Here is a 9437-nt window from a genome sequence, read left to right as displayed (position 1 = left end):
TTCTATGAAAACAATGAAAGAAATGCAATTTTGGGAGTTAATGACAACTGTAGGGATGAAAAATTTCTTGAAATGGTTGAAAATTTGGGAGAGTGTGTTAGCGAATAGGGTCGTTCAAGTTTTTTTCTTTTGCATTTTTTTTCATGTGAAGTTTTTCATGTTGTATTTTTTTCCTGTATTGTTTTTTCAGAAGTTTTTAATGATTACTAACCGGAAAATAGATTCAGAAGCAGTCAAGCCTTTATTTCTTCATGATTGTGAGGGTCAACGACCAACTTGTAAAACTTCACAAAATAATGAAACACATGGTTTGAGTAATCGTAAGTTTAGAGACTTCCATCTTTACATAGGAGAACATTTTGTTGGTAATTTTGTTCGCTTTGTTGTTGATTCTCTCCAATTTTTTTTGCTATTCCATATATGTTCTAAAATGTTGAATGTTTTGGAACATTGTGTTTACATATGGACCCTTGATAGAGATGAGAACCTTGGGGGTTGTGGAAATGGTGGAAGAGATGTTGTAATGGAATATAGGGAATCTGATTCCATTGAACAACTTGTTGCATGTGATTTTTTCGGTGATAGTAAGAATGGTTGATAATTTGGCCAATCTGTTGGGAATTTTGGAACCAGTATTTGTTTAAGTAGGTCTAGAGAGTATTGTTGAAACACAAGAATGTGAGGAGAGTTTTCCTCTTAGAAGAACACAAATGCTTAATGCAGATTTTTTTTCAAAGGTTTAGTGCTTGTGAATGTTAAATTGATATTGTTTTATGCATTTCTTTCATGATGCTTTTTAGTAGAACACCGCTCAAATGAATAATGGTTGAAAAAAATATTTGCAAGCAACACAAGCAATGTCAGTTCCATGACTTGCACATGGAAGATGCAACAATGAAGAAAATATAAATTATTTTTGTTTCATTAACAAATTTAATTTCTTTTGTAGATATTTCATTCTTACAAAAGTTATTTTCTTTCTTCCAAATAAAATTTGCTTAGGTGTAATGAATGTAAAAAAATGATTACCCATTATGTTATGGAAAGAGATGATAAAACCAATACTTAGTTATATGAGTTGTTTCACATCATCGCCATGCTAGAATGGTATCACATAGAGAAAATGAAAGTTCTCCCTATCATGTTAGAGGGGACGTGGTCGATGTCCATAAAAACTTTCGGCGGAGGATTGAAAGTTTGTGATTGTGATAAGGATTGAAGACGAATTGGACATTTTACCTTTGTGATTGCGATAAGGTTTTTGTTTTGTTGTGTCACAATAACACCCCTTCCTTTTTACCATTTTGTTTTTTAGTTTTTGGATGTCAAAATAGTACAAAAGGTTCTCACTCCTATTGCTATTTTTTAATAAATGACAATTTGTTCTTTTATTCATTCCCAAAAGTATTTTGAGGTATTGATTTTTTCTTCTGAATTTTTAGTTCTTCGATGACAAAAGATTGTGACGGGAATATATTTGGTTATTTGTTCTTTTTTTTCCCTACAAATAAGATTCCCCAAGTTTCCAACCATATGGAGCAGCATATAGCTTAAGGATTATTATCCTTCAGTTAGAAGAAATCCTTGAAGTATGCTCTAAAATATTAACTTCCTCGACCAACACTTCACAAGTGAACTTTAATTATCCGCCAAAACATAGAGTGCGTGTAAGAAGTCCCTTTCCTCTGCAGATCTTCATCTTTCAACAAAATATCACTCTCAGACACAGTTATGTGAGCAGAGAAGAGGGTGGAAGATTCTCTTCTTCCAGCTAAATGCTATCCACAGGGTTATTTTAAATTTTAAATTTTGGCCCATACATTTTAAATTTTTCCGGTCTCATTAGCATAAAATTTTTCTCTCCTCCTCTGATACATTGCTCAGCGGAAAACAGTCTGAAGATTCTGTCTCCTCCGATATGCGAGTGAAGATTTCCATCTTTTTCTTTTTATCGAAACAACTTACAGAAAAAGAATCACTGCCTTCGCTAACACACAGGGCAGGATTAAAAAATCTTGTATGTGATTTGGCTGTCAAATATAGTTTAAAATCTCTGCTTAAAACTGTGAAAAAGAGTCGGGGGACGTGTGAAAACCAACTAACCAACAAATTTGATAAATAAGTCTTTTTGAAATTCCACCCCTAATTCCACATCATCACCGACTGAAAGCATTCTCCAAGCACCAACTACTGCCCTGCTAATAAATCAGTCGACCACTGACCAGCTCAACGGTCTTTTGCTGATGTCTTTCTTAAATAGGGTACGTTCTCTCTTCCCCTCATTTATAGCGATACAGGCTCCACAGTCCTTGGAATCCAGCCAACGGGGTTCTATCCTCTATCGTGCCATGGTTCCTTCATGACACATTGTGTTGCTACACCCACTGATCCCTTGAGCGATATTGAAGAGATTGGATTGTTCAGTCTTTGGTGCTTCAGCCACCATGGATAGCTTGCTTTGTTTGCAATTCAATAGAACATTCTATGGACACTCTACTATATAAAATTTGGCCGGAGGAGTTTTGAGGTTAGAAATAATTCTAAATAAAAAATTCAAATTAACTTTATAAGAATGAATCACAATTCATTTATTTTAAGCTACTTTAATAATTTTGAAGTTAAAAAGTTTTTATATCACATTTTAAAGGGATAATAATTTATAACTAATATAATATATAACTTATAACTAATAATATCCAATTATATAATAACTTATAACTACTAATATCCAATTAGAACAAAAGAAAACAATTATATATATATATATATATTATTTTCTTGTATGAAGATTAGAAAAAAGAAAACAATTATATATATATATATATATATATTATTTCCTTGTATGAAGATTTTCACAATAAAAAATTTAATGATGGTAAAAATTTCTGATAAATTACGCGTTTTCCTTGTTAGGATGCTCTAACATTTCATCCGTCTTCATCTTCAGGGATATAAAGGTTAACTAATTTGTGATGCAAATCGTGCTAGAGCATAAATAAATAAAAGATGGTTTGGAATTTAATTATTTGATATTATTTAATAATTAATTTAATAAGAATTAATTAGGAAATAACGAATATTAAAATTGAACTCAAATGTTTATAAAGATTGGTTAAATAAAAAATTATTATTATGAACATTGATATATATAAAATATGCATGGAAACAAACATGTATTAATTTTTCCAAACCCATTTGACTAAATCGATAACTCATATACAGTTTCCATAGCCAATGCTAATTCTTTAACTATGGGTTTCTGTAAAATGGAACATGGATTAGTTTTTCCGAGCTCAGTCGACTAAATTGATAGCTCAGATACAGTTCCCATACCCTGGTTGTTTCGTACAATATTTTTGTAGAAAAGTAGAAGAAAGATAATAGAATCGTGACAAATATCAATTGAAGGAAGTAAAGAGAACGAAGTAGAAACGATAATCCCATTCACTATTCCAGTAATATGATTTCTTATTCATAAAGCATAACATAAACATAGTAATACAAATGTTGGGGATGGTCTGCCTATAAATCTTTTAGTTCCCATCGCAGCGGAGAACAAAGAGTTATACTTCTGTTAACATGATTACAACCTGCAAACTGAACATTGATATATATAAAAGATGCATGGAAACAGAGAGGTATAGTATTTCCTAGCCCAGTCGACTAAATCGACAACACAGATGAAAGAAGTAGAAACAAGAACCACATTCAACATGTCAATAATATGATTTCTTATTCATAAATCATAATAGAAATAAAGTAATACAAATGTTGGGGCTGGTCTGCCTAGATAAAATGGGATAGGGATTAGTTTTGCTGAGCCCAGTTAAATTCAATGGTTATCTTGGGTATTTGAAGTAAAACCCTAAAGATTATTATACAACCAGTGCCATATCATGAAAGAAAACCAAGCATGAGAGCTTAGAAGAGAAGTCGAGCATAGTAATCATTGATCAATCGTGGGATGTGATGCTCGGAGAAGTCGGCAAGAAAATTTTATCGTATTCATAACTATTAGCAGAACTACTCAAATGTTACAATAGAGTTGAACTCAAGAAAGATCCGGAAGGCTTAAAAAAATAGATAAAAAAATCCGTTATCTAAATTAACCCCTCTCGTCTTTCAATAGTATGAAACTAATTTCATATTGTAGAAACAACATTATCCGACATTATAAAAAATAAATTATTTCTGCATATTAGAGAGAACGAAATACTGGGTTTGAGGTATAAACCCAAGAGACTCACAGAACTAATAACACAGACAAAACCAACTTAGAAACCATAGCAGATAGTTCATTGGGTGAGTGAAAACCCTATATAGGTCAAATATACATATATTCCATCACAATGGTTGCTGTAAGCCCAGAGGGAAACATGCAATTACAGTCGTGAGGCGGAAGTCTCAACAATGATGCATTTAAAAAAAAAACTGTAAATTTAAACAAAAGAACCAACATGATATATATTCTCAAAAAAACTGTAAATTTAAGAAGGGGACCAATGGTCTCAGTAAAAAATTGCTACAATTGCACCTGGAAACCTCCAGGAATACTGGGCCAGTATCGAAGTGTCTAATCTTATACTAAAGAGATAAAAAAATCTATTATCTAAATTAATCCCTTGTCTTTCAATAGTATGAAACTAATTTCGTACCCTAGAAACAACATTATTCCACATTATAAAAAAAGAAAGGTATTTCTGCATATCAGAGAGAACAAAATACTGGGTTTGAGGTAAAAACCCAAGAGACTCACATAACTAATAACACAGACAAAGCCAACTTAGAAACCATAGCACATAGCTCAGTGGATGAGCAAAAATCCCATATAGATTAAATATACATATATTCCATCACAATGGTTACTGTAAGCCCAAAGGGAAACATGAAATTGTGACCGCGAGGTGGAAGTCTCAACAATGATCCAATTTTTCAAAAAACTGTTGATTTAAACAAAAGAACCAACAGGTATATATATTCTCAAAAAAATTATAAAATACTGAAGTAAAATAAACTATGTATGTGACACTCCGTTCTGGAGGAAGAAATTAAGGTCACTAAAATGATTGAACTGGATGTTTTGGATAATGTATATATATGTGTGTGCCCTCAGAACTTACCCTGAGAATGTTTAACTCATAAGGTGCCACTTGCAATTGACAAAAGATAACTAGGTTGAGAAGGAAAGAGATTGCATGCCAAACTTATTTTTACCCCCTTTCCTCCAAGTCATTATGGGACAATTAGGGAGTGGTTCCGAGTTAAAGAACCCTGACAAAACACTACAACAAGCTCAAAAATATTGGGGATTGATTCTTCATTGAGGGCAACAGAGAAATACTTAAGTGCAGCTAGAAAAGATTTCTACGAATATTGCAAACATGAATATTAGTTCCAAGTCATGAATGTGAATTTTTAGAGAAAAATACCTAGTGACGAGTTGTAACAAAAAAAAATAGAAATTTTATTTAGAAATCGTAAGCATGATAGCGATAAACAGAAAGACTATAATAGAGAAAGTAAAATGTTGTATTTCCATGGGTTGAATTTAAAGAAAGTAAAAACTTTTGTAAATAACCACATTTGAAATTCGAAGTACAACAACTTCGTTAACCCCGAGAGAAAACTTAAGGTGTGAAACCCTTTCTATTAACTATAAACATTTAATAACTTAAAAGAGAAATGACGAAGCAGTCTTCAATCCATAAATTTCACATGACTGAGATAGGCCAAAACCTTATTCATAACTTCAACAATAAAGTCTCTGAAGAGAAGAATTAATATCAGTAAGAAAAATAAAGGACAAAACCCGAAATAATATATATCAGTATATTTAAATCAATATATAGGAAACAAAATCCCAGATAATGCAAGAAATCAAGATAATATCTTCACCACATTTTAGGAGTTAATATATTCAATAAACATTCATTCAGGGATTAAACCCTCAAAACATCATAGGTTAAAATCCTTTCCTTCAACTTTTAACCTAGACACAGAAGATGCATCTAGAATTTCCAATCGGTGCTTTGTTGCCATAACCATCAGAGGTATGGGAAGACCCGAGTTTGCAACCACTTGTATGCCATGAGCAAATATCCATACAATAACATGTACTTATCTGATCCAAAAATGGATCCTCGATAAACCTCTAAGTCTAAAAGACTTCATGCAAGAGGTAAAAGGTGCCAAATGGCACATATCCTTTGTAAATCAGAGGAAAATGAAAGTCGCAGGCTTCTCTCAGAAATAGTCTCATTGTAGAGATCCCTCTATTCTGAATCCAACGCAACTTAAATGGGCGAAAAAAAACTTCAGATGGGAAAGCTATCATAAAATGAAGCTGCCCTATTCCAAAGGAAAAAGAGGCAAAAATTCACTTGAATAATGGGTCTAAAAACCCTCTAAGTCTTCCAAATTTCCTAAAAGGGCAAGACTAGCACAAAGGTGAAGTTTTAGACTTATCGCATTACACTATCGGAAGGCTAAAACATGAGAAAACAGCGAAAAATGAGCTCATCAAAGGTCAAAGGAACAGTGAACAGGGGCCGTCGGATCTAGCCAATCGACAGTCCATATTCGATTGGCATATCGCATCAGCAGTGATGGGCGGATCGACATATCGCATCGGCAGTGATAGGTGGATCGACAGATCGCATTGGTGGTGATAGGCGGATAGGAAATCGAAATCAACGTCGGCATACACCATATGATATGGGAAGGTGCGGGCTTATGTGATATGCAATTGTGGCAAGTCGCATTGCAATATCGTGTCAGAACATTACAGTGTTGAGGGGCTGACATGTTATGTATTATATATGCGATGGGATGGCTGGACCTGACGGGGCACAACATTGGATATATATTGAAGTCTGTCAAAAGGCCATTTTATATGCATTTTCACATATTTCATTTAATAAATGAAAAGCGAAGGGAAGCATGATGCGATGTAAACTGGACCTGAAATGGTTTGGGAATGAAAATGTATAACATTTGAAATCCGCCAAACAACATTTTTCAATGTATTTTCGTAGTTTTTTTTATTAAACAAAATGCGAAGGATGAAGGACAACTGCAATATGCGACAACAATAATAGGCGGACCTGATGGGAGTTTGGGGCTCAATTATGGATATTTGAAGTTCAGGAACTATGTTTTGCTGTGGACTTTCCTGTGTTTTCACAACATTCTCTTTGCAAACAGAGAACGACTGTTACTTGGGATTTCAAGCATCGATTTCCCTCATTTGTTACAGAAACAGGTGGCTGCCTATCCTGAGTGCTTTATGCAATGATTACTTAATTCTAGAAGAGGGAGTTGAGCGAACCGAAGCCAGAAGTTGCAAAGCCCGAAAGGGAGCGCGATTTGGCTTTTAAGCCATGAATTTCAAAGACACAGGGCTACTGAGTTGTTGAACGGTGGCCAAGTTGTGTTTGTTGTCGAATGCTAAAGGTAGTAGCAATAGAGAGACGAGAGAGCAAAGAGAGAGAGAGCCGAAGAACTACTACGCAGAGCAGCTGAGGGAGCCTTTGGGGTCAGTTGAAGTTCAAGTGAAAAGTCAGAGAGTTGAAGGTTGCAAAAGGTAGAAAGAAGCCAGAGCAAAGAGCTAGAGAGCCAAAGCCTGAGCCAAGAGCCAGAGTCAGAGCCAAGAGCCCGAACAAGAGCCAAAGAGCTAGAATCAGTGCCAAGAGCCAGAACCAAGAGCCCAAGAGCCAGAGCTAAGAGCCAAAAGCCAGAGCTTCAAGAGCCAAGGGGATTAAATGGTGTCTGAACCCACTGTTTTTGTGTAGAAAAACAGGATTTGGGCCAAGAGCTTGTAAAAAATACTTACACCATAATCCCATAGAGCCTATTTGAATTAACTAGAGCTCATGGAGACGTAGCCCAAGAGTTGTGGGTGAACTCCTAATTAATTTGTTGTTTTATGTGTTTGCTTTTACTGCTACATTATTCACTGTTATATGCATTTATATATCAATTTGAGCACATTCACATATCAGCGCAAACAACAGACTCTAAAACATATAATCAGTTTAAAACAATTATCAGCCTACACTATATTATCAAGCATTTCTTAATTCCGCATTGGTTAATCAAATAGACTTGGGAATATTCAAGCTTTGGAAGTGGGAGAGGTTCTTGTAAGCTAGACAAGAAGCCACAAAGCACCATTTTAGATCAGGTGGTATCAGAGCTTAAGATTGATTAACCACACCTTCAAGAAGGTTATATCAGAATGCTTGATTAACAGAGCAAAGACTGCTTGTCTGAAAGGTGTTTGAACAACAAGAGGCTAATTGTATCCCTGTTTGCAGACTGACTATTTGCTGAGTTTGAAGTAGGAAGAAGAGCTGAAGGCATTCTTATATTCCAAAGGACCTCAAGGCAACCCAAGGCACAAGAGGTTTGTTGCAAGAGGTTGCTTAAATAAGCTCTTTATTTATCTTGTTGAAGTTTTTTTGTTCATGGGCATAATGAAAACTTCTACAAGTGTGTCCTCAAATTCTGCTCTCTTCACAAGATTCTTTGATGAAGACATGAAGCAGGAGTTGTCCACCATGGTGGATATGGTGAGAGAAATATATGAGGATGGAAACAATAGCAGAATGCTTATAAAGCAGTTGAGTTCCATGAAGGAAGAGAAGTAGTTGCTTGTTGACAAATGCAGGAAATGGAGAGGAAACTTCATATTGCAAATAGGAACCTGAAAAGGATGCATGAGTTGGAAACACAAATCTTTGTTGCCCAAGAAGCCTTAGTCAAGTATGAGCTTGAAGAAGAGGTAAGTCATTCTAGTTTGTCTTCAAATTCTTTTGAGAATGCTTGTATTGGTTCTTTTGAGAAACATACTAAAGGCATAGGTTCCAAGCTAATGTCCAAGATGGGATATGAAGGAAAAGGCTTGGGAAAGCATGCACAAGGTATTTTTGAACCAATAATGGTTGAGGAAAGGCCTAAATATCTGGGTCTTGGCTATGGACAGTCTTGTGGAAAGAATTCCAAAGCTGCCATGAAAGCCATTGAAACAGTCCCAAGAAGGAGTTTTATTTCATGTTCTCTAACTCAAAAGTGTGAAGGTTGTATCCAAGAGGAATACAATAGCTTGAAACATCAATTGCAGGATGCAGGTGTTCAGAAGCTCACACTTGAACCAGAGAGTTGGGGAGACTCTAACAACCTTGAAGAGTTTTATGGTGTTCCAAAGGGAGCCACTTCTTCATTTGCTTTGCCTCCTCATGAAGGCAATAAAGGTTAAAGAGGCAAGTATAAATCTCGTTATGATATTCCTTTTGATTTTTCAAAGCATGATAAATTTCCACATAAGTATGGGGAAAGAGTTGCATGTTCCTTTTGTGGTTTGGATAACCATGATGTTTCTATGTTTTGGAAGAGAATGGCCACATACAGGAAGCAGAAGAAGGAAAAGAATCAATAAG

Source organism: Pinus tabuliformis, chromosome Q (genome assembly GCF_031772625.1).
Source record: "Pinus tabuliformis cultivar Carrire ecotype Pingquan chromosome Q, CPIR1, whole genome shotgun sequence".
Classification (NCBI taxonomy): domain Eukaryota; kingdom Viridiplantae; phylum Streptophyta; class Pinopsida; order Pinales; family Pinaceae; genus Pinus; species Pinus tabuliformis.
Note: the sequence above shows the minus strand (reverse complement) of the source record.